At 39.1% G+C, this 23,253-nt stretch overlaps 1 long non-coding RNA gene across 2 annotated transcripts in view; it reads right to left on the bottom strand.

Moving 5' to 3' along the window:
* Positions 1 to 23,253, bottom strand: part of LOC123580877 — a 92,744-nt gene that overhangs the window by 9,325 nt on the left and 60,166 nt on the right. Inside the window, exons 4-6 of one of the 2 annotated variants that reach the window (XR_006703512.1) lie at positions 7,319 to 7,334; positions 4,725 to 4,863; positions 4,025 to 4,074 (exon numbers count right to left, since the gene is read on the bottom strand). This is a non-coding gene — a long non-coding RNA (uncharacterized LOC123580877). The remainder of the gene's footprint in view (positions 1 to 4,024; positions 4,075 to 4,724; positions 4,864 to 7,318; positions 7,335 to 23,253) is intronic. The other variant, XR_006703513.1, reaches the window with a different exon arrangement.

Below are 23,253 nucleotides of genomic sequence, written 5' to 3'. Positions count from 1 at the left end.
GAGATGCAGAAGGTGCCTAAGAGGTATTGTCTGTCCAAACACACCTAGCACAGTAGACGGTCTTCAACCCATAGCCATCTTTCCAACGTGTTTCAGAAAACACCACCAACTTGGTTTTAAGATATTTGCATGTAGAATTTGCTTTTGGAACAGGTGGTGAAATAACTACAATCCATCTCACCGTTCAGCTAATTCTATTTTTCCTTGATTAAAAGTTCGCAGATCTTCATCATTTATACTTCAGTATATTGGCCATAAATTTTATTTTAGTATTAATTATAATTATCCCAGCACAATAAGTACATTTTATATTTATTCATATATAGATATGCAGCTTCGTCTTAGTCTAATGTCAGTTAATCTTTAAGTGGGTTTATTGTTAATACCTATTGTCAGATATTTACGGTATTTATTTCTCTTTTGTCCCCAGGAGGCATCTTATGGTGACTATAGGTAATTTTAAGTCAGAAGCAATTATGATCAACAGGACTTGAGCTTCAGAGAATGAGGCCAACTTTCTGAAAGCATAAAGGCACAGCAATTCTGAAAGTGATTGTGTGTAGGGTTATCAATACCCAAGTGACTCAGTGCTAGTCCTGTCATTCCATGAATGACTCTATCCTAAAGGCAGTGATGAGGACAAGTCCATCTAAATATTAATTTTCTCATAAAAAAAAAAAATGAAGGGAGACAACGCCATAGAAGGCCCTGGAGTTTCCTTCTTCAAAAAAGTATACTCTTGAACAAAAATTGAATCTTCAGCAGGATTTTATCCCCATATTTAGAAGCATGCCAACTGTGAGTATGGCGATCCAAGCTCCTTGATGCTTTTTTTCCTTCTAGACTAGGTCCTCCACTCCACGACACAGTGCCCTTAGTAGAGGCCATGGGCCTGCTTCTCTGCTTCTCTTAATCTGCCCTGTCCACCCACCACATCCTCTCTCCCTCCACCACCTTAAAACAGGTGCTTTTTAAAACCTGAATTTAAAAATACAGGTTCCTCTGGCTTCCTGACTGGGGCTCCGTCATTATCATTCTGTAATGTATCTAAATGGCCCCTTACAGCAACTGGTCCAAGGCTAAGCTGGGATCCTCACTTCTCTGTTGTTCTCTCACCTCCACCCCGACCCCCAAGGGCCACCCCCCTGCTTTCTGTTTTGTCCATCACCTCAGTTCTTTTCCCTTGTTTCTGACCTGCACTTTTTCTGGATCAGACGCAGGCAGGTTGAGAGGTAATGAGAACCAGATGGACATAGCACAGAAATTGCCCAAATGGGTATGAGAATGTGGGGAGCTGTCAGGCATGGAGAGAAGCTGGAATTTTTCAGCAATAAAATGGGATTTATCGCCACTCTACCACAGTCATTGCCGACAACCGTTTACCTTGACAGAAACCCCATTCCAATAGGCCACGCCGATGCAGATTCTTTTTTCCCAAAGAGTGATGATTGGTATTTGTTCTAAGGCTCAAATGGCCTGCACTAAAGGTGAAGCATTAGGCCAAAGTCCTGTATTCCCCACTGAGGCAAATGAACCTGCTAAAATAAGTTCCTTCCACAATGGCTGTGTAATTGAAACCAGAAAGTGAGAGAATTTGATAAATTGCTTGACCCTGAAGGAATGTTAAGGTCATAAATTTTCATTGCATTTTTTCTCTCTCTTTTTTTTATTTTTATATATTGATTATATTTAGTATTTGCTTCAAAATTCAACAAGCTTACAGATCATCAGTTGTGGCCCCAGGGGAGAGCACAGTAAATCATCAATTAAGAGGGCAGGGGCCATTCTCGCCTCATCTTCCAGAGAGGACTGTCAGCTCCTCAGTATGCCAAGGACAGTCATGGAGGTGTCTTACATCTCAGAATTATTCCAACTTTGCACGCAATTTGTCCTAGCGTGGACAAAGTCAAATCCACAGGAAAGATTTTTCTCAGAGGGTACTGCTCTACCTCTATCATTTAAGAATGATGAACTGTTAAGAGGCTGGCAATCCATTTACAGCGATCACACCCACGTCCCTTTTTCCCCTGGAACCTAAAAGGAAGAACAATTGTATTTTAGTTTAAAAAAAAAAAAAAAGGCGCTCCTCCTTTTTAGGTAAATTGAAAGTGTGCCTGCATGCATGTGTGTGTGTGTGTGTGTGTGTGTGTGTGTGTGTGTGCTTGAAAGCACCCGCGCTTCTGAATGCTGGTTTTGGCAAGTCTGCTTTGAGATCTTTCTAACTTACTTTTTTAAAATCTGGATTATCTTAATGTGGAAATAAAACATAGGTCATAAAAACAGCCCAAACCACATATTACATAATGTAAAAAGGACTGAAATACTAAAGTCATCACATAGTAGCGAATTTCTACACATCTTGCTTGAAGGCTTGACCTGTTTTTCTAAAAAGTGGATAAACTAAGCTTGTCAGCATTCTAATTTAGTTGTATTTTCTACCAATTGCTGGTAGTGATATATTACGAAGAGAGTGTGTGTTTCGCCACTCTACCAGGTTAAATAATTTCTTGATAGCCAAAACTCCTTATCCTTGAAAATTTTAAAGAATAACCTATCTCCTTTGTGTTTATGTGCTTGGCTTGTTCTCACTGTTAAATAAATAAAATCAGGAGTACTTGATCAGTAACGCATAACTTTCTGCTCAGATTTTTCAGAATTCAAGAGACCCAAACTGGGATGCAGAGTGGAAATTCTGAGTGATCGCTGGGACAATTTCTCTAACTTAGGAAAGATTCGTGCTGATTTCTTTTCAACTATTAATGATCAGTTTACAGACTGAAACCAATACTAGCTCTAGGATGTTTAAGTATTAAATAAGCACATGGGCTTTTCTTTAAAACCAGCTAAACGCTAGAAGAAAAGAGATAGTTTAGGTTGCCTTCCTTAAAGTATTATCAAGAGGGGTGAGGCTAAATAATTTCCAGCCCTATATCCTACTTTATTTTGTTCAAAAGTAATTAATGACAATATTTATTAAGAGTATTTCTATCCCAATTTTTTTTTTGGTCAAGTAAAGGAATGGGAAAGAGAGTCCATAAAAGGAACCAATTCAAGTCCTTGTTATTACAAAACGTAAAAGTCAGAGAATTTGTGAGTGATACAAAGTAGTAAGGAATAAGTAGGACCAGAGCTGTTGGAAATCTTAGAATCTGGCTCCAAAGTACAGGGAAGAAGATAATTTTCATATGTTAATGCTTATATGTATATAAATATTCAAATAAGAATTCAGCAATGATCTGTCTTCATCTTATAGAGGGGAGCTCATGATGTACACATGATCTACCTTTAATCTAGCAGCTTTGTCCGTGTTAAAAACGTGGCTTCCTTCCTCTATACTTGAAAATTGTGTTGCAAAGCTGTTTCAGAAAAACAAAAAATAAATATATGCATATGTATGTATATATACATACATGTAAGTATAAATAAAATATGAACAGAAAATGGCTTCAATCACTAATATTTTTGCAAACTAATGTTCAGCTGATGCCCCTCGATTTTATATTGCATCACATTAGTGTCATAATGGTAATGACTAGCCTTTATTCACTAACAGTTTGAGTCAGCACTTTGAGACATTTTCAAATTAGGTCATACTGCACATTTGTGGCTGATACAAAGGTTGATTAAGAGAGCTGCACAATTTTAAAGTGATGTGGTGTGAGTTGAATTAAGTTCTCTCTGATAGTTACGGGAAATGTGAGCCACCATAACTAAGCAGAAATAATGTATGGGCTATAGGGGGAGAATATATTTCCACAGAGTGCTTGAAGTCATACTCATTTACAATTTCACAAAGTCCTCTGTCTGTTATGGAAGAATTCTATCATGGGGCCTAGAAACAAGCAATGAATTACAATAAGGACACTGGAGGCCTGGTCCTCAGTCCTGTTGCGGTGAAAGTCAGTTTTTGCCTTTAAGTCCCTTTTGATCTTCTCAATAAAGAGCTTCCCCCCGCCCCCTTCTAGACACTGACTACTGCTTTTCTGAAGTCAAAACGATCCTGTGCCACAACCAAACCATTTACCCATAATGTGATGAGGCTGAGGTCTGGCTACATTGCTATGCAAGCTGGACCTGAAGAGAGAAAAAAAGAAAAGAAGGAAAAAGGTCAATTTAAAGTGATATTATCATGACAGACCCCCAACCTCACCTAAAACGTGTAGGCACAGGACCGGCTTTAATTCACCCAGCACTGCCAATGAATTGTAAAAATGGCCCCTGAAAGGCAGAGCACCTTTTCATTGGGTTTAAGAGGAACAAAAATAAAAGCTGAAATTCTTACTCCGTTTGCTCAAAAAGGGCCAAAGTAGCTGTTATTCACTCTATATTGCCCTCTATGTAGCAGAAAGGAGCCAGAGAATATTTTTCTAGATAAATACATATATATTTTTTTATTGTGCAAGTGGCCTTAGAAGCCAAGGAACCTGGAGAAAAACTGCACCAGTGCATGGCACTGAACCGAAAGAAAAGCTCCTTCCTCGGCCAGCCGACTTTGGTCCCGAGGACACAAAAGGAGTTCCCTATAGTTTCTCTTGCACATACACCTGGCTTTCTTTGCATAGGCACCCTGAAACACAATGTGATCCAACCACATTGGATTTCTGGTTTTGTTCTGCTTTTTCAAATTTCAACTTCCCATGCAGACCTTTCTGGGCTTCTGGGTTCTGTCCCTGTCGGGAGGGACATTACAGGATGTGCTGCCCTGCCCCCTGCAGACCCCTTACCTCCAGTTTCTTCTCAGTTTTTTAGGAATTCCATCTGAGCTTTACACGGAAGTTTGGGCTGAACTTGTTTTCTCAGGGAGAAGACATAGGCAGAGTTACAGGCAGAGTAAGCAGGTAGAGTAAGCAGGACAGGGCCCCGCTTAAAAAAAAAAAAAAAGTATACATGATTAAAAAAAATAATAAATGCACCTAATTAGGAATATAATGTAATAGCCACAATCATTCTCAATATTTATAAATATGCTTATATTCCAGGCTCCTTATGATTTTCACAAGAATCAAAGGCAAACAGTCTTCAGATCTTGAGAGGGATATAAACAAGAAGTCTTTGGAAGGAAGAGAGGGAAGGAAGGGAAGAGGAAAAACACAGGGAAGGAAGGACGAGAAAGGAAGATGGATTTCAGCTCTTTCTGTCCCAGCAAGGACCTGCTCCCAAGGTGTCCATCCCTGTTCACTGATTTCTATCCTTCAACTGTGAAAGTTACAACCCATGCGAGTGGTAGGCAGTGACCCATACTGCCTTCAATTCTGCTGTCATGAATTTCTTGCTTTTTAAATGTTTATTTATTTACTTGAGAGAGGCAGAGAAAGGGAGAGAGAGAGCAGAGGAAGGGCAGAGAGAGAGAATCCCAAATAGGCTCCGTGCTCTCAGCACACAGCTTGATGCCACAAACCACGAGATCACGACCTGAGCCCAAATCAAGACTGGGACACTCAGCAGACTGAGCCACCCAGACGCCCCATGATTTTCTGGTTACTACGCACAACCGATAGTTCTAATAAGCTGTAGCTTAAATTTGGATAACTCCTGGTTCTTGCTGAACTACAGAGGTTGCTCTGGGCGGAGCAATCTGATGATTTATCACCAAAGCAGAAGTCACGGAACGTCCTGTGACCCAGATTAAAACACAAATATCCCTGGGTTCATAGTCTGCCAATTAATACCTGAAGCAATGGTAGCGCTATGTCTCAAGCACATACATTTTCATTTTGAACACACCCCTCGTGTGTGCAATCACTTAATTTACATTTTCAAAAGGTCACTTGTGGTGCTCGCTAGAAGCGACTATATATTTTACTTATTTTGAAGTAGGCTAATTTGCCTACCTTGCACACCTTTCTGGCCACTGGGATGACAGATATCTGATTCAGACATAATATCGCAATGAATAGATAAAAGTAGTTTTGCCATTTTGTTAAGCAATTAAGGGAATACTTGAGTTTCTCCAACAGTTTAATTTAGTACACAAGAATAGCATCTATGAGCTATGTTTATTAATAGTGGGTTTTTTATTATTATTTTCCAGAACAGATACAGTAACATTACAGGGGTTCAATATGACTTTTGATGATCTGGCATGCAGTGATTAAATAAGGTTAACCCTCATTTTATATGCTAATAGGATATTTATAATCTCCACAGCATATCCAATTTAACGATTTTATTCTCTGTTGTTCAGAAAGTATTTCTTATTAGTGAAAGAGAATACCCTTACATTCACCACAGATGCTAGTTTAATTGGGCTTGAGTGCATTGTGTATAATTAGTCCACTTCTCTAATATTTCATCTATAATTACACAATGAACAATGTGCTTAAATTTCATAAAATTAGTGGGTTCAAAAGAAAGACTTCAAAAAAAAATAAGCATTCCATTTTCAAGCTTTCCCAAGCCTTACTGAGAGCCCAGTGAAAATACAGTTCAGGCCAGTGTGAGTTCCGTGAATGGTGAATGGATGCCCAAAGGCTCTGAAGTTAAAAGCAAAAATAATGGTCTCCCCTAGCTCCACTCATCCCACCCAATGACAATGTTAGTGGCAAAACTGTTTGGTCCAGACCCAGCTGTCACTGGAGAAACAGGATTAAAATCCCTATATACTATATTCCCAAGGTCCCTGCAAATGTCCGTCTTCAAGAAGGTATTTTGAATGTCAAATCTGTTTGGTTTGGGGTTTCGGTATTTTTCTCCCCCAGCAGTTAGAACTATTTTGGGCAAACTCATTTCAGATAGCAGCCTATGAAGTTTATCACGGAAACCAACTTTTACTTCTGTTAGGAGTGTGACCAAATAGAGAAAGAGGGGGAACAAAAAGAGTGAGAGAATCTGGTTGTGATTTTGAGCTTTTCTTTATTGATTGGAGGAAGTTAGAGGAGCCTCTGAGTGTGCAGGTGTGTGTTGCCCATTTTAGTTCAAATGAGGCTATTTTTACACTGGCAGGATACTTAACCTGCAGAATTAAAAAAAAAAAAAAAGATTCAAGGACAAATGAAAAATGTATTGTAGGGATTAAGAGACTTTTTCAAGGGACATAGGTAGCCTTCATTTTCAGTGCTATCCAGCTCAGGAGAGTTAGCCAAGGTCAACAATAGGTCCACATGTCCCCTTCAATGTGCCTTCTCTTGTACCCCTAAAATATCCATGTTATAAGGTTCCTAGAGGTTCTTAGTTCCTCATTTTGCTTCCAACATGTTTGCTCCACTTCTACCAATGAGAATGACAATTGTCAAAGTGATCACTGGGACCTGGCAGACTACCCATTGGTCAACAAATAAAGACCCCCCCCCAAAAAAAAACTTCAAAAAGAATCACTTACCTTTTGAACCCAGAACCTATAAGGAAAAAAACAGTTGTTTGTTGTAATTGTCAGGATCTACTCAGGAAAATAGAATCACCACCAGATAGTCAACAGAGGGATTTAAACTAGGGAACTAGTTACAAAGGTGTTGAAAGAACTGAAAGGTCAAATGGAAGCCACCAAGAGTTTGGTAATAGCAGGAATCCACTGCCATCCCTAGATGGAAGGGACAGAAGGAAGGGGACAGGTTCCAGGACCTCAGAGGAGACCCAGCTATTGCCAGAACCACCTCCAAAGCACGTGGGGGCAGAGGGTGGACTATTCCAGCTCTCTCATCCACCCTACTCAGAGGGTCCTTTTGCAGAACCTTTGTAGAAGCTAGATGGCAATGTACTTTGCAGGGCTGAGCCCCCTAGACTATGAAACAGCAAGGAAAGAGCAGGAATGGGTCTAAGAGCAAACAGATACATGCCCCAAAGCATGGTTCCTTCTCAACAAGACTTTTGTGTGAAGATAAAATTCCAAATGAATCCCGGTGTGAATTCGGTAGAAGAAAATTGATATTTATTTTGTTTTCAAATTCCCAATGTGCTGTATCTAGGAGTGCCCACTAGGAAAACAGCTATCATATTGAGGTTAAACACTGAGCAAACTCAATATATTTCACCTGTGTGGATTAAAAGGCGATACAGGTGCTTAAAAGGTTTAGGGCACCCTCAATCCCAAACCCCTGAAGTTGTTTGTCAGGGTTATCTCTACCCCATCTATGTCATTTTCTACCCCAGTGTGGCCTACCAGTGGCAGCATGAGGTGCAAACAGAAGGTCATTCTTGACTTCAAGTTTTCTGGTCTCATAGACTTTGTACAACCCAGACGTTGCTTGAACAAAGATGGAAGGTTTTATTCAGGATGCTTTGCTGCACCCCAACTGAGTAACCATAGATCATCTATGTTCCATGCTCCTTCACTGTACTGCTGCCCCATGGCCAGAAAAGAGCAGGACCATGGAAAAGCTGTTGATTCTATTGCGCTCATAACCCTTTATTCTTCCCGGACACCTGCTAACACTAACAGGGTTTGTTGTTCAGGCTCAGGGACAATGTCACCTTGAAACCTAGACACAAGTGCACTTTCAACATTTAACATCTTATCTCCCTTCCCCTCTATTTTCAGCCATATCACTTGTCCATTACAATACATGCTGCAGTTAAAAGAGATTTGCATTTGGTCCTACAAAAATGAAGATTTCATAAGTTGGCTTTTCTTCCCCCCTCCTGACCAGAATCCATATTACTTGAAAAGAGAAAGGCCAAAGGGAAATTATTGCTATTTTAGACAGCAGCATAAATTTTCTTCCTATTTTTAACCTAGCTTTTAATTTAATAAGTTTTATGACCCTTATATTAAGTACATATGTTTTACAAGACATTGTGTCCCTTGAGTCACCCTGAATTTGCTCTACTGTACCAGAGTTAAATGAATGAATACCATGTTTCTGATTTTAGTTCACCCTGCATTTGATCCTTATAATATGCCTGGTAAACGTTCATAAAAACAGAGAACTCAAAGGCCATCTAAAGGCTAGCATATATTGTTTTAAATGAAATGAATGAATATGCATCCCCCTGAAGTATTTTAAATTTTGAATTTCTCTCCTACTGGTGTTTGTAATAAATAATTAAGGACATACAGGGTAGTGGAAATGGCCTCTCTCCTTCAGAACTAGCAACTAAGCATACAAACACCTTTATGTGTTTATTCCATTGGCCAATGCGCAGACATCATTCCTTCAAATTAAGGTTTCAAAATTGTAAACAACCAAATTTGGTGCTCTGAAGTGATATTAACTTCCTTCTGCAAGAAGTTCTATCATCATGTGTTCATGATCATTTGAAAATGAGTTTGGTGCTACTTAAACATAATAGAGGGTCTCACCATTCCTAAGAAAAAGACTATTTGAATAATAATTCCATGTCTACGTAAGAATAAATTTTTGAATTCATAGCAGAATGGAGAAAAACACCTACAGTGTTAGTGGAGAGGTGGGTTTAGTAGTTAGTAGTTGGTTAATGAAGACGTAGGTTTTCCTGAGTTTCCTGTGGGGTGGGCAGTGGGTAGGAGCTGTGGGAGCAGAGGAGTAAACAGTGCAAAAATGAAACAACCTTGCACGGGTGACAAAACTTGTTTCTTCGTTGTTAAGACGTAGCAGATTTTTATATCCTACCAGAGTACAGGAGCTATTGATTAGCTGAATATTCAACCAGAAAATCTTTATAATGTAATAAGATTTGTTCTGAAATATGCTTTATGAATTTTCTGCTTCAATTCTGATTTTCAAATGGTTTCCCTACATATGCCAAAGTTTAGTAAATCAAGAGCCTACTAAAAGTGCATTTTAGGTCAACGAATTGAGGGTGGCTTAAACTCAAGATGGCAAAATTAGCCTTTACACCACAGTTTCAGATTATGTGCCAGACTGTATGACTGGGTACACTTAAGTTTACTAATGTATCAAATCCAATTCAAGAAGCCATTAATTTCTTTCCTTTTCATTTTGTTTGCTTTTGTCCTACTTCAGTGACTTTGAAGGACATGACCTTAAAATATAATTGGTTATTCAGTAGAACTTCCCTCAAAGATCTACATAAGAATTGATGTTTATTTCACAATCATGTATAGGCTCGAAAATTGATATGTTGCCTTGCGATTTTATTGTTAGAGGAAACCATCCATTATTTTCAAAAGGAAAGAATCTCAGCCTCTCTGTATTTCATTTCAAAACTGAGTGACCAAAATACTAGACCTGTTTGAAATCTATTTAAATATTTGGTACCTTATAGATTATTTGCATTTAAAAGGCTTTTTGTTTTGTTTTTTAGAAAACATGTAAGAGTCTCTAATATCTAGAAACTCTTGGTCATTCAACCATCTATGTTATGGCTACTCAGCTGGGAAATACAGGTTAGGATGGAATGTTGGCATTAGGCTCCAGGAAAACCAGGGCTGGCCATTTTAGCCCGTCAGCTAGAACTCCTGGTCACCTCCCAAGGGGCAAATTGATGTCAAGTTCTGCTGTCTGTCAGGATTAAGTGCCTGTTTGCTTTTTCACTAACATGTGGTTTGAGAACAAAGCAGCTCAAATCTCCTCAGTCCCTAACAAAGCATCTCAAATTGCTGAGTAAAATTCCTTAATCCCCCATCTTAATCTGAAAACACCATCAGGCATGGTAGGACACTGTGGTCTCTTTTTGTGTTGCTTCTCCTCTCCACCCACCCCCCCTTCCCCATTCCTGACCACCTCCTCCTCAACACTGCCATTAACATGTGCCTTTGACTCCCCCTTGTAAATGATTCTTCAACAGAATATTAGCCAGTTGGAAATTCAGGTAACTTGGTCCACGATCATGCTGGTTGTAGTCATTTCTATTCCTTGTCAACTTCCTTTTTAAAAGTGAAGGGAAAAAATAAAGATCATAACAGAGGGATTGATTAACCCCCCTCACATACCCTTGAAGGTTTTAGGTACACAAACAGTATCCTCAAAAAGTTTTAATGGACAGGATTTAATTGCTTGTTTGCAATATTTGTCAACTCTCAGTCAGAAGTCAAAAGGATATGGGGATTTTGCATACAAACCCAGGATATTTTCACTAAGGTAAGAGAAAGAAGCAAAACCAATTTCAATGGCTGGTTTGAAACTGTGAAACAGTCTTTGTTAACATGCATGCCGCACTTAAAAGAGAATCAGCATTCAGAAAATGGTTCACATTATTTGCGTATATTCATTACATATTAAGGATGAAGACTTTATCCATCAACTACAGTTTAAAGGCTTCAACTTTTTGCTGCCTTAATTTGCAAAGCATTCAAGTCTGCACGTTGAATCACATGAAACCCTATTTCAACACTTCATGAGATCTTTCTTTACTAATTTTAGTTGAAAATTGAATTACTAAATTTTTCTATGGGGGATTTTCCAGAGAGCTGCCAAATTAAGTTCTGGTCTTAGGGAAGCTGAAACTAACTCACGGCAGTTATCTTTTTTTTTTTTTTTTTTTCTATAGGAAAGTTGAACAAGATTCACCATAAAAAAATAATAATAAAATCAGAAAATTCTACCCCTTCACTCCAAAAATTTCATTCAGTTGAGTGCCAAGATAGATTCTGGGAGTGCCTGGGTGGCTAGTTAGGTTAAGCGTCCAACTTCGGCTCAGTCATGATCTCACAGTTCATGAGTTCAAGCCCTACATCAGACTCGATGCTGTCAGCACAGAGCCTGCTTCAGATCTTCTGTCCCTCCTTCTCTCTGCCCCTTCCCTGTTCTTTCGCTCTCTCTCACACTCAAAAATAAATAAACATTAAAAAGAAGATTCTGACCTAGTAGATTCTCACTCTTTTTTTCCTCCTCTTTCATAATGTTCTCCTCCCTAAAACAAGTGAAGTGAATAAAACCCCTTTCCCCCAGAAATCTTGGGCTCTGTTGTAGTATATATATATGTATGTGAAAACTGGCAGTAAAGTTTTATAGAGAATGCAAAAGTAAGAAACCTAAAACTTTCAAACACCTATGAAAATAGCACCTGTACTATATTTAATACTATCTCTTTCCCCATTTTTCTTCCTGGCATTTTTACTTTCTACAGGGATGGGTGAAGGGAAAAAGCAAAAGAAAAGGGACCTGCAAACATCATCATTCTAGTTCAAGCCTTCGTCGCCAACCATCCCTTTGAAATGTTAACCTTTATTAGAAAAAAAAAAAACATAATTGGAATTCAGCTACAAAACATCACATTTCTTTCAGTAAATTCATTTATCCTCATATAATTCCCACTTAAACAGTGAAGGAAAAAAAAAAGCCTCCCTCCCCAGTTCAGAAATGATTATCTTTTACAATTTTCAGGTTTTTAAGCTCACCACTTTTAATATAAGAAAAATAGAAAATCTGGGCAGTTGTTGCAGCCTCCTAATCCATAGATCCTCAAACATGAACCTTTCCACCCTAATACCAAGGTTGAAGGCAATGACCTCAGATGACCTAAGTAAGAGCAGTAATCCCAGAAAAGCTTGATAATCCAACATAGTATGGGTAAGAGCAGGAACTATAGCCAAACTCTCTGTACTTGAATCGCAGTTCTTTTGTTTCCTAGCTGTGTGACCTTGGGAAAGTTACTTGATCTCTCTGTGCCTCAGTGTCTCCTACAAAATGAGAATAACGGTCATACCCAACTTATATGAATATTAAATGCATTAATAGTTGTTAAATACAGCACTGTTTGTTATCAGAATGTTTGGTTTTTTTAAAAAAATTACACCTTACCGGGTCGGTTTGAAAATATGATCTCTCTTTTTCTACTCTACTCCAAGAAAAAACCACTCTACATCCTAAGGTGACAACATAGAAAGAAGAGAAATAAAACGGTGGGAGAAGATTTTTTTTTCTGCTCAGAAGAGGGAAGAATATGTAAGCCAAAAAATGTGAATATGTGAAATACATGAAAAATATATCTTTAAGTGTTCAAAGGATTCGGAAAAGGATCTGATGTGTTGCATGTCCTAATAGCCTACCTCAGTCATAACCAATAGTTCTTTGAGAACTCTTGATTATTCTAGGCAAGTTATTTTGTTAAATAAGCTGTTGTATATTTAGGCTATATCTACCTTGGCAAATATTTATTACTAGAAGCTGGGCTTGAGCAAATAAATGCCATATTTTGGGACATCTTAACAACCTAAGTTGAGATCCCAAAACAAATATTCTTAGTAGCTTTTTTTTTTCCTAACGGACATGCTCATTTTAAGCATTAAATAAAATGGCACCTGGGTGGAAGTTTCTATAAAGTTTTCATAAGCTCTCTCATATACCCTTCCAGCTATCATTTAAACCAGCACTCCCAGTTGCCCCATTGAAATAGTCATGAAAATATTTTCTTTCATTCCCTCTTTCAGCAAGTATTCATTGAATCTCTACCTGTGCTAGGCCCTGCACTAGATATTATTATACAGCAGTGAACCACATAGACATAATCCATGCCCACAAGCATACGATTGGCAAAGATTCCCTACATACACCCATATGAGAATATTGGAAAACTTTCTTGTCACTAGTCTTCCAACCTGGATGTGTTTTCTCAGCCTCTTCAAGAATACGGGTTATGATGACTGAGCAACACAATCTGTGACTATTCGAGGACTCTGACTAGGAGATTTGGGTAACATTTCAAGACATTAATCTCACTTTAGTATAACCAAGTTCCCAAGGCTAAGCTTGAATGAAAAACAGTGAGGGAGTCCTTTAATACAGCTCAATTCTAATGAGGGTTAGAGAGAAAGATAAAGTATGGCTGTGGTACAAGAACAGCTGAACATTTTGTCGATCAAAGTATCAAGAAAATTTCTGTAAAGGATAAGGATCAAAATGGGGGTGTTACCAGCTGCACATGTACTGTAGCAACAGTATTTAGAAAGTTCAGGAGAGTCTCCAAACTTCTCTCAGGCCATAACTCTTCTTCACAGGTTGTACTGCAACTGAAATCATTAAAGATGGTGCCAATAAGGGACACCTGGGTGGCTCAGTCAGTTAAGCATCCAACTCTTGATTTAGGTGCAGGCCACCATCTTGCAAATTGATCTTCGTCAATTTGAGCCCCGCGTCAGGCTCTGCAACAGTGCAGGGCCTGCTTGGGATTCTCTGCCTCCCTCTTTCTCTGCCCCTCCCTTGCTCATGCTCACTCTCTCTCTCTGTCTCAAAAATAAAATAAATAAACATTAAAAAAAAAAAGATGGCACCAATCACATACTCATGAAGCCGAAGTCAGTGATGCAATTCTCATGCTCTCCAGCTGCTTCTGCCATATCTCACAGCTATAAACTGGTTGGTTTTGCCATATCTCACAAGTATAAACTGGTCTAGTTAGTTTTTCCATATCTCACAGCTATCAACTCATGCTAAACCTAAATAATCTTTCTGAAATGATATATTTGCAGTCACCGCCAGTCAAGGGAAAGATACCAATAAATCAACTTACATATCAATTGAAAAAACTTTCAAAACACATTCTTTAGGATCTGCCAGTATGTAGAATGTACCACATATTATTATTCCCTAAGGAAAGTCTTTCCAGTCATATCTAATTACAAGCCCAAAGAAAACCTGAAGGAAACCCCTCATGAAATGGAAGATCTTATAATGAAATGGAAGCCCAGATAACACCTGGTTTTCTAACTTTCATAAAACTGGTACAGAACAGTGAGGGCCTGGCCACACGAGTCTAAGGATATTGATGTTTATCTCCACTTTATTCAGTGCTTAACAGAATTTCAGTTTTCTATAATGGTTAAAAAGAAAAACTGCTGTCAATAGGCAATTGGTCACACAATTATTAAAAATGACTCTGTGTGTGTGTGTGTGTGTGTGTGTGTGTATTTTGTCTTATTGGCATTCGTGCCATATTCTTACCTTAAAAATGCAGGTGGGAAGACCATATGCATAGTATGACCCCATTTGGGAAAACACATCTGTTTTCATAAAAAATAAAAGTCCGAGAGAGAACACAAAAAAGGGAATAATGGTTATCTGTTCAGAGGGTTTTCCTTTCTCATTACATTCTATTTTCCCACCTATATTTTCTCTTACTTTCATAAGTTGAGACCATAAGTTGAGGTAGCGTTTCATTATTTAAACCCAGATAGGTGAAACAAACTATCAGTTGCAAACCTTTGCACCTAGACAGAGGGTACCTTCATATACATCTGTTAGATTACACAGAAATCTTTGAACTACTGCCAGCCAGAAAGTCTGACATAAATAAATACAGAAATATATGCATTGTTATATCACATGTCTTATGAATTAAGATTACTATTAATAATAATCACCCACATCTGTCAAAATGGCTACCGTATCAGCCGTTCTCAAACTTCAGGGAGCATGAAAATCCCTTGGAAGGCTTATTAGAACACCAATTACTGGTGGACCCACACTCAGAGTTTCTGATTCAGTAGGTCTGGTGTGGGCCCTGAGAATCTACATGTCTAGCAGGTTCCAGGAGATGCTGATGCCAATGGTCAAAGAACCACCTTGAAAACTACCGACATATCGATGCTATTTTGCCTAAATGATGGAAGTCTGAGTGATTTGGTGCCTCTCTGTTCAGTGTCTTCAATTCTACTCTCGGGAAGATGGTAAACAGCTGTTTTTTCTCCTCACTAGAGAGAAGAGAGGAAATGGAATTAACGTGCAGCATAATGATTTAGGTTTGCTCTAGAGGGAAAACATCCTTACTTAAGGGTTATTAAGCCCTGAGATGGGCTTAGAGGGTTACTAAGAGGAAGTTTTTGTTATCTGCATCCCTGGAGATTTTTCAGAATTTACAGACCTAACTTGAATGGAGGGGAAGGAAGAAGAGTTGACATAAGGGACACTAGTTATTTTCAGGTGAACCCAAACCCATTCCACTACCTTTTGGTGAACTGGGATAACTAAATATTTTTTCTTCCTCTGCACCCCAATCAGAGTGATGTGTAGTTGTTCTCTGTGTCTTCTCTCACTTCAGGGAGAGTGTTCTGATCCACATCACATTGAAATAGTTTAATTTATACCCTTTCCTTGATATGGAAAGATCAACCAAGGCATCTTTCTTATCTGACTTTCTATTGCCTATGCTACAAAGCACCAAATCAAGAGGTTTACATCTATCTCCTTTGAGGAAAAAGCCCAGATATCAGCTCAGTAAAATTTACAAAAGGTTGATTTCAACACGGGTCCAGTGCTTCCCGAGAAAACCTTTGGAGAATGAAAATAGGATTAGTCACATAGCCTACTCAACTAATTTTCTTCAGGTTAAACTCTTCGTTCTCAGCTGTTGGCCAGCTCACAGAATAAAACAAATCTCAAGCTACATCCTACGTTTCCCTTCACTTATTACACATGTGGACTTTCCCATGGTTCCCATCATGCAACTGGGAAAATGGACATACCGCTCTCTCACTGCATTTCAAGACCTTGGGCTCTGGTGGGTGAAAAACTTGGATTCACAGCCCCATCCACATTTCCTGCCTGTGTGACCTTGAGCAAGGTAGTTAATCTCTCTGTTCCTCCTCCATAAAATGGAGTCAATAATATTTCCCTTGGAGATTAAATGAGATGTGGTGTCCAGAGGACCAAGCCCAGTGCCTGTCTCACAGGTGGAGATTAACAAATGTTAGTTGTGTTTCCCTTCAAGACCCAGTCCATGAGGGGAAAATGGTCTGGATAGGAGCCATCTGATGGCTCTTAAGTCTGATTCAACACTTGTTACAAAGACAATTTTGTATACAGATTCTGTCTACTTCTTTTTTTTTTTTTAATTTTTTTTCAACGTTTATTTATTTTTGGGACAGAGAGAGACAGAGCATGAACGGGGGAGGGGCAGAGAGAGAGGGAGACACAGAATCGGAAACAGGCTCCAGGCTCTGAGCCATCAGGCCAGAGCCTGACGCGGGGCTCGAACTCCCAGACCGGGAGATCGTGACCTGGCTGAAGTCGGACGCTTAACCGACTGCGCCACCCAGGCGCCCCTGAGATTCTGTCTACTTCTTATCTTTCTCCCAGGTCAACACAACTTTGCTTCAATGAATGCCTCTGAATTTTCACTGACCCATGTGGTAGAAAAAGCCTCTCCTGCACTGGTACATTAATAAACTAAATTGTTTTGGATGTAATTATGTAATTAACTCCTAATCAACATTTCCTTTGGAGCCCATTATTTCTTTTAATATGCAGTGAGAAAATGGAGACATAGCTTTGGAGTCAACGTTGGTATTCAGATTTCTCCGCTTTATTAAAAAAAGCAAATACTAACTAAGCTCCAACTATTTTCAAATGGGGACTTATTCAGATTATAACCAAAAAAAAAAAAAAAACACCAAAAAAAACCCCACACAATAGCTACAAAATGGGAATAGTATGATTATATATCTCAAAGCATTATTATGAGGATAAAATGGGATAATGCATGCAAAATACCTCGCAGAGTTCATAGGACATAGTTATCTGTAATTATTGTTATTATTATCATGGTTTTGAGTATGTGATGATGAAAGTCCTCTTCAGATCTAAAATTAGATGCTTGGAAGTAATTTAATCCTCAGGAAAGCCTGTTTCTTTCCTTTACTCTATGCCTACCACCTTCCAAGACAGATAACACGTAGGGCCTATGTGACCATATCCATAGCAAATTCCTACTTGTGCCATAACTTCTTTCTTTATCATTAATTTGTAAGAGTGGGCATTTATGGAAAATCCCTAAATACTTTTCTTTCATAACTGACTTAGGTCTCCCACACTTGCCCTCCCAGCCCACATTTCAGAAAATGAATGTGGAATCATAATCATTTGTAACTGAAGGGACCCTAGCAGTCATCTAACCCACTCTTGTTATTTTGAAGATGAGAGAACAGAGATTCATAATGTGAAGTGACCTCTCAAAGCCCCCAAACTAGTTTTTTTTTCACACCAAGAGCCCAACTTTCCTCCTTCCCATCCCAGTAGATAGGGAGTTAAGGGAAGCACTAACAGGTTTTGGATATTTGTTGCATGGAGAGTATGCCATTTTTTATTTTCCTATCCCCAGGAATTCTTTTCTCTGCAAATGACAGAAACACAAATTTAGGAAACTTGAACGGAACAGGTTTCCATTGGCTCATATAATACAGCCCCAGGCTGCACAGAAATTCTGGATGCCAGAGACCAGAAGACCATGCCTTGTTATTGGTCTCTTGACTCTTTTTTTGTGGATTGACTCTGCTTTCTCAGACTGACCTTCTCAATAAAGCTACCCTAATATAGGGAAAAAACTACACAGATATAACCCTGTGATTCTGAATATAACAGCAACCCACACACAGGAACATAACTGAATACAGGTGTTACTTTTCTCACATAGCAAGAATTATGAAGTTGAACAGATTAAGGCTGGAACAGCTACTCAAGACAGTCTCAGTGATTCAATGCTCTCCCTATTCCTACTCTATCGTTCTTAGGCTTCAGACAGGCCATGTTTCAAGCAGAAGAAGGGAAAGGAGTAGGTTAAAAGTCGCCTGTCAGATGAGTGTGACCCTTTTATTCAGGACAATGACTTTCCAGAAGTCCCACACAGTAGACTTTCATCTATATCATATTGGCTGGAAATGGGGGACAAGGTCACCTTTGGCTCCAGGAGAGTGTGAGGAGATGGATATTTTCAACTGGGAACATTCCTACTCAAATCAATCAATCAATGAATTAACAATGGTAGAATTTTGTTCGTAAGAAAAGAGTGGAGGGGCACCTGGATGGCTCAGCCGGTTACGTGTCTGACTCCTGATTTCCCCTCAGGTCACGATCTCATGGTTCATGGAATCGAGCCCCACTTTGGGCTCTGCAATGACAACATATCTTTCTTTCCCTCTCTCTCTGCCCCTCCCCTGCTCACACACACACACACATAGATACACACAGACAGACACACACACTCTCTCTCTCTCTCAAAATAAATAAACTTTAAAAAATAAATAAATCCTTAAAAATAAAAGAGGGGAAACTAGATATGGAGCAGGCAACTTGTTTACCACAGAACATTCCTCTTATTTCCAACTAGACAAATCCTGAAAAGGGCCATTAATTGGCTCTCTTGGGCCCCAGACCCACTCTTGAGATCAGGGTGGTGGGATATCATGATTCACAGCCCCGGCTAGAACCACAGGAAGGTTAGGAGAAGATTTTTGACATAATGAGGAGGTACAGTTGCCAGGTAAAAAGGACAGAAGCTCAGCAGGGGAAACCATAGAAATCATGACAGTCCAAATTGCACCAGCTATATCCAAGACTGTATCCAAGAATCTGTTCAATATTTAACATACCGATCATAAACATGAAAAGCACCAAGAATTTCCTCAGATGAAGTTCAAAATGTATCCCAAAGCCACAGGGAAACCCGTAGCAAAAGGCCGATTCCAAATATGAAATATATGAGATTGCATACCCATTTGTCAGGTGCATCATTTTATGGCCTACGGGTGAGTAATAGGTCAAGGCTAGGTATCTGCTGCCTCATCCAGTGATATTATCTTCAATCATGTTAATTAAATTAATATGACTTGCACTAATGAAAACCGCAAAAACCTATTTTGGTTTCTATCAGCACATACATTTTGATAATTTAGTCCTGTCAGACTTGTGTGCCTCTCGGTTCACACGAGTCCCAGATTCAATGTTCATAATACCAGGGTAATTGTAAGCATTTTCTATACAAAACTAACAAAGAAAATGACTTGTGAACTAAATTTCACTTCGGTTGAGCAGCAAACCAAATCAAGAATTATATATTCGTGATGACATTACTGATGCTGGTGGTTTTATCCATCCGTCTCTCTTTCTTAACATATATTCTTCTTTGACATGTTTTCTAAATGATTAGCCACCTGAGAAAATATTTAAATGAGCACATCATAAGGTAAAAGATTTATGGCCTAAATTACATTAAACAAATTCAATATGCTGTGCATATGGAAATTAGAAGCTTTTAGATTATATTTTAGCCATTAAAATGTGCCTTAAAATATTTAGCTTCTGTTTGCAACAGTATGATTTTTTTCCCCTGTTCATCTGATGGCAGATTCTCAGAGTAACCAAGCGAAAACAAATGACTTAGTCCTTGGTTCAGAGAAATAATGGGTTACTAGCATAATTAATTTTATGTTTAATTACTGTAGAATGAAACAATTCAACAATATCCAATCAATCCTTAGAATGACAGAACAGAAGGTCAGCAGTTGCTAAGTCAATTGTTTTGAAAGAGAAATTTATGTCAGGTTCTCTTTTATGTGCTATGGAAAGAAATTGGATAAAAGTGGTCAAGCAAACATTAATTAATTGTATAAATGTAATCTGCTTGTCATGCTAAATCATACAGCCAGGAGATACAGTTCTCAGAACGGTGGCCATGCACCCACGGCAAATTTCAGTGACATGCCCAACCCACCCCCCTTCCCAGGCCATACACAATCAAAAGCCCCGGAGTCAAATATTAACATCCCTAGAATTATTTTTCTAAAATTTGTATTGATAAGCCCGTGGAAAGCAATTGATGGTTCCGGTCCACCTCCGTCCACACCACCAACCTCAGCATGCGGAGCTGAGACTAACTGACCTCTCTATTCCCTCCGCCTCCCCACCTGTCCTGCTGTCCCATTAATAGGAAGAAAGAGAACCCCAGCTATTTCACAGAGTGATTCTTCTGATCCTAGCACTGATCATATTCGGGAGCTCATGTAGACAATAAGCTAGTGGATACAGAAAGTGGTCCCCATTACCTTTGCACATTTAAAGAGTTAATGATCCAAGGTCTCCTCCTGACTGTAGATTTCCCCAGCATTTAATGCTCTTAAATACTCTGCATACTCAACTCAGAAAACCCTAGCTTTTCTTCTGCCATCACTAAGATACTTCCATCCATACGACAGTGTACTTGCCCCAGGACCGTTCCTTCTGCCTCTATTACAATTCTTCTGGGAGATGCCCCCAAACATCGTATTTCACTTTTTCTCCGTGGTCCCTTTCTGAAACGAGAGTATGAAGTAGCAGTTCCTTGGCAAGCACAAAGGTAAAAAACCACATCTGCATCTTAGGTGGCTGAGAATTTTCTGTGAAAAAACTGAGGCATCGCCGTATCTACCAACTCCTTGAACACAGCCTGGAGAAATGCTGGGGTGCAGAGGAAATGCCTTCTGTATTTAGGATGTTACTAGAAATGAAGAGCATGTGGCCATTGGATTCACGGGACTAGCAAAATGTAGAGCAAGCTCATTCATGGATAATAACATCAGTAATGTCCGAAGGATGATCGAGTTGAATGATTGACATGAGGGAGGGTGCTGGAAATGTTCTGGGTTTGGAGCTAGATGCTGATTATGCAGATACACTCAGTGTGTGAAAATTCACTAGCCACATAATTTATATATTTCTCTGTATATAGGTATACTTCAAGAAAAGTTACTTGAAAATAAAGAGATCCGAATTATCTTACCAAGTGAAGCCTCTGACATACAAGCCTTAGAGTCCAGGAGTCTGGGGCAAACGTTTCTCTGGGAGGATCTGGATTCATGATAGAAAAATTGTGTGGACAATGCTGGTGTCTCATGAAATGATTAAGGTTCTCTGCGTGTGCTGAAAATTCCTGAGCCGCGACCTAATTCGGCGAGGCTGACCTGAGCCGTGTGAGAATTTTGCCGTTCTGTTAATGACAATGCAGCACGTTGAAGCTCTATCTTAAACACAGAATTTTCATTTAAGAAGTCAGAATAACCTTCAACTCCATGAGACATGTGCCTAGTTACCAGGACCTGTGGAAGGCCCATGGACCAGAACAGGTGGGGAGACCCCACGACAAAACTCATCCACTGTCTGTAGCAGCACTAAGTTATCCTGGGTGACCCGAATCAACCACAATATTGAAACAGCTGTTTTCCTTGAACCGCTACATATTTTCCAATAGGAGAATTCAGCTTGTCTTAACATTCTTAAGTAGAAAGAAATGCTGTGATGACAAATTTACTATCTTCAGAGTAATCTACGCATTATTTCTTCCAGTATTAAGATTGCTCTCAGTAGCAAAATGGTTTGTCTACAGAAACAATCCTCTCTAAGTAGATACCGGGCTGACATCCACACTGCCTGGACTTTGAAATCATTATTTCTGATAGTAGAACTGGCTGGCACTCTGAATGGCAACTTGCTGCTCTCTAATAAATCCAATAAAGCCAGAAAGAGAAATGCGGAAGCAGACTAGATTAAAACCATTAAATTATATTCCTCAAAAAAGGCGCTGGATAAATCAGCCACTGATATTTTTGAGTAAATCCAGTTTAATGTGTGTTGATTTATCCAAAGATATCCCATGCTTTGTGATATACGTTCTTTAAGACCACATTCTAATTTCTCAATTGTACGACTACTCGGATCTGGAACCCTTATAAAAAACTATGTCCCCTCTGTTATGGATTACACATAGGTGGGTATATAATAGTATAGCATAATATCGTATTGTTCAGTATTACATGTCATTGAAACTAAGAAGCCATCAACTCTGAGAAGCACAATTACTATTTTTTTCTTTTTTCATTGAACAAATTTGACATGTAACACTGTGCATGATTGTACAATGTGTTACTTTAATGAATTTATACTTTCTAATATGATTGCATTGTAGCAATATTTATTACATTGTAAAATTAATTGATAATTACATAACTACAATACCATTTCCTATATTCATATACTGTGCATTAGATCACTAGGGCTTATCTACTACTCGACACAGGGTTATACCCTGAAATACCATCAATCTTGCCCATCCCCACCCCCTGGTAACCACGATTTTACTCTCTGTTTTTTACAGGTTTGACCTTTTTATATTCCACATATAAGTGTTACCATGCACTTGCCTTTCCCTATCTGACTTATTTTGCTGGCATAGGAGAAGCACAATGATTTTCTGTAATATCACTTAAGAACGGGGGAAAAACCTCCTAATTTAAAACATTTTACAGCATCTCTTTTAAGAAGCAGCTTTATTTCAGGTATTAAAGGGTAAACAATGTGTCTTAGGTGTGCTGAAAATACATGTTTTACCTACTATCAAAAAACAATGGGGGCGCCTGGGTGGCGCAGTCGGTTAAGCGTCCGACTTCAGCCAGGTCACGATCTCGCGGTCCGTGAGTTCAAGCCCCGCGTCAGGCTCTGGGCTGATGGCTCAGAGCCTGGAGCCTGTTTCTGATTCTGTGTCTCCCTCTCTCTCTGCCCCTCCCCCGTTCATACTCTGTCTCTCTCTGTCCCAAAAATAAATAAACGTTGAAAAAAAATTAAAAAAAAAAAAAAAAAAAAACAATGTGGGAAGAAACCTCCAGCTGATTTTAAAATTCAATAGCAATCACCAATT

Source organism: Leopardus geoffroyi, chromosome A3, assembly GCF_018350155.1.
Source record: "Leopardus geoffroyi isolate Oge1 chromosome A3, O.geoffroyi_Oge1_pat1.0, whole genome shotgun sequence".
NCBI classification, from domain to species: Eukaryota; Metazoa; Chordata; class Mammalia; order Carnivora; family Felidae; genus Leopardus; species Leopardus geoffroyi.
The sequence above is the reverse complement of the archived record's forward strand: the minus strand, read 5'-3'. Positions and strand labels throughout refer to the sequence as shown.